The following is a 3,653-nucleotide window of genomic DNA, read 5'->3' on the forward strand; positions in this document are numbered from 1 at the left end:
AAGGTAAGTTGCAATTAACGTCGTTTCTAATGTTTTAATTAAAAGCCTAATCTTTTATAGCATTATAACATACCTATTCATCTATTGCACACTCACACACACACACACGTACACACACACACACAATACTGTATATTCGTATATATTGGTAGGTTAACAATTATTATTTCTTCCTTTTTCAGACTTGTTTTCTGCAGCAGCGACTGTCCATAGTCCTGGGATGTTTGAGCGAGAACATTCTGACGGTAAATTATGATAAATATCAATTTCAAGTTTTTAATTAACACACCAAATTACATTCATGTTGCTAATTGTCATTTTATACACACACACACACACACACACACACACAGACACACACAAAGACACACACACACACACACACATATATATATATACATACATAGATACACAGGTACCTATATACCTGTATCTATGTACATATTTTTCCCTGCATGTATGCATGAATGCATGTATACACGCATGCCTCTATGTATGTATGCATGTATGTATGCATGTATGTATGTATATATGTATATCAATGTACGTTTGCAAGTATATTGTTATGTATACCCCTGAAATTCATACAGGAATGCTTTATATATATAATTTTTTGCTTTATTTCTTGCAGAATCCTCCTCTGCAGAGACCAGTTCTTATGAACCTCATCTTGCCATCCTACCTTTCACCGGAAGTAAGTCATACTCTAGCATTTCTAATTTTTCATTAAACATTTTAGCAGATTCTATTGTCCTAAATAATTTCTAGTGGATTATACACACACACACACACACACACATCGATAGCTCAGTGAAACATTAACAACCCATGCATAATTACTTTTCTCAATATGAATATTCCATGTTTGATTTGTGTCCGTTTCTCTTGTTTATGTCAAATTATATTCATTGAGTTTTGTTTTTCGGTCAATTTGCAGCTCGTTTTTCCGATGCCGAAGAAATTCCCCGTGGTCCGTATTATGAACCTCTTGTACTGACTGATATTTTCTTTGAAAACCACTCGGTATACGTTCATCTCGCCGAATTCTTCGTGTTTGCTTTGAATGGTAACATAATCTTGAATGTTGCCATGTATATAAATATAGATGAATAATAGGTAAGCAATGAGTTAAATACTTTGATAAATTATTTAACTGTTCTGCGCCTTATTTTAACTGATTTGCGACATCGATTACTTATTTATGCATACATACCTACACAAACACATAATTGTAATGTCTCACATTGACAGGATAATTTTATTTAAAGCATTTTTTATTTAGATGAGTATATGTATTTATTATTGGTTTTATTAAAGTGATTGATGTTTGAGTTGAGGTAGCTAAAACACACACACACATATATATAATTTCTCCATTTTCTTTTTCCAGACAATTGAAGACACATGACCACGTGGCATTGAAATAGACAAAGAAAAGTGCCGTATCTCAATACACCAAAGAATTTAAACAACATTCTAACGATTCTGAGAATACAACAACTCTAAAGCATAAAGAACCCGCGCCGCGTTAGCGTTGGGTGCCCAAGTATGCAGAACCCCACCTTATTTTGTTAAAGTTGAAAAACACATTTCGTAAATCCAAAAAGGTGATGGTGTGAAATGATCCTGCGAAAAAATGTTAATAAATACAATTATCTGTAACATCCTTCATTTTGAATAAAATAAATTAAAATGATATTTGTTTGGACTTCATTTTTTTTGTTTTGATTTTCGCTGATAGAATGATGATAATATTTGTAATGGGCGTCGAGCTGGCAGAAACGTTAGCAAACCGGGCGAAATGCTTAGTGGTATTTCGTCTGCCGTTACGTTCTGAGTTCAAATTCCGCCGAGGTCGACTTTGCCTTTCATCCTTTCGCGGTCGATTAAATAAGTACCAGTTAAGCACTAGGGGTCGATATAATCGACTTAGTCCCTTTGTCTGTCCTTGCTTGTCCCCTCTATGTTTAACCTCCTGTGGGCAATAAAGAAATAGATAATATTTGTAATGAAAACTTCATTGTGAACAGAAATTGAAATACAGTTTTGATATAATGTCTATCAATTGTTTGTTTGTGTTCGAGGATTTGTATCTCTGGGCGTGGGTCCTGGTTGAGCATGCTCCTTTCGGAAGACAAACAAACGTATGCTCATTGAGGTAGAACAATCGTTAATTTTAGCTTTCGCATAATAGATAAATTAGGAGTAAACACCGGCTGGACTGGTAATGTCATTCAACTTATCTTGGCTTCGGCGCACCTTAAGAATACAGGATGGTTTCAAATCAAGCAGCTTCACAGAATATAGCAGTATACTGCTATATAGGTATCCAGGTCTGTGGAGGCGCAATGGCCCAGTGGTTCGGGCAGCGGACGCGCGGTCATAGGATCGCGGTTTCGATTCCCAGACCGGGCGTTGTGAGTGTTTATTGAGCGAAAACACCTAAAGCTCCACGAGGCTCCGGCAGGGGATGGTGGCGAACCCTGCTGTACTCTTTCACCACATCTTTCTCTCACTCTTACTTCCTGTTTCTGTTGTGCCTGTAATTCAAAGGGTCAGCCTTGTCACACTGTGTCACACTGTGTCACGCTGAATATCCCCGAGAACTACGTTAAAGGTACACGTGTCTGTGGAGTGCTCAGCCATTTTGCACGTTAATTTCACGAGCAGGCTGTTCCATTGATCGGATCAACTGGAACCCTTGACGTCGTAAGCGACGGAGTGCCAACAACAGGTATCCAGGTCATATGACCCGGAAGTGAGCAACCACTCTTAGAGTGGAAAATATGAAACACAACTATGAAACATTATGCCATTTTGGGCATCCACATATATATCCGAGTTTCGGCTTTTGGAAATTTCATCCTTGAGCCTCTCCAGTGTTGACCACCCAGTAAAAATTCAAGCCCGTCACGTTATATTCCGTTTGTGTACTGGTTTTGTTTTGCGCCAAAAACACAGCACAGTGTTTGAATGTTTTGTCCATAAATATTTTTGCACCATGTGCCTAATAGTCGGAGGTACTGAGATAGAAAAGGCGAGCAGCTATATGTATCTCGGTCAAGAAGTGACTATGAGGCGAGAGATGGGGAATGGGTTCTCGCGAGAGGAAAGAGCAGGATGGAGAGTATTCAATTCGGTGAAGGATGTATCGAAGGCAAGGCAACTCGCGCCAATCTCTTCAGCAGCACAGTCAGTCTTGCCTGCAATGTGAGACTTGGACCTCGACGAAGAGAGAACAACATCTGCTTGCAGCGCAGAGAGCCATGGAAAGATCGATATTGGAAAGAACGCTGAGAGATCACATTCCGAAACGAACCGATCAGGAACAGAACTGGAATGAAGGACGTCGTCACAGAATATCACCACGCGAAGCTACGATAGGCCGGTCATGTCGCAGGGTCCAAAGACGATCGATGAACTCGTGTATACATATCGAGTGGTACCCGTGCGAACGGAAGAGACCGCTCGGAAGACCTCCAATGATAATTTCAGAAAAATGTTTGGGACAACGTGGCGGAGAATGGCGAGAGCACGAGAGGAATGGAACGAATGCTGTGGCCAACGGAGCCGACTCGGCACCAGACAGCCTGGCCGATCCAGGTCAGCCGGCTAATATATATATATATATATGTGTGTGTGTGTGTGTGTGT

The sequence above is a fragment of the Octopus bimaculoides genome, chromosome 27 (genome assembly GCF_001194135.2).
Source record: "Octopus bimaculoides isolate UCB-OBI-ISO-001 chromosome 27, ASM119413v2, whole genome shotgun sequence".
NCBI classification, from domain to species: Eukaryota; Metazoa; Mollusca; class Cephalopoda; order Octopoda; family Octopodidae; genus Octopus; species Octopus bimaculoides.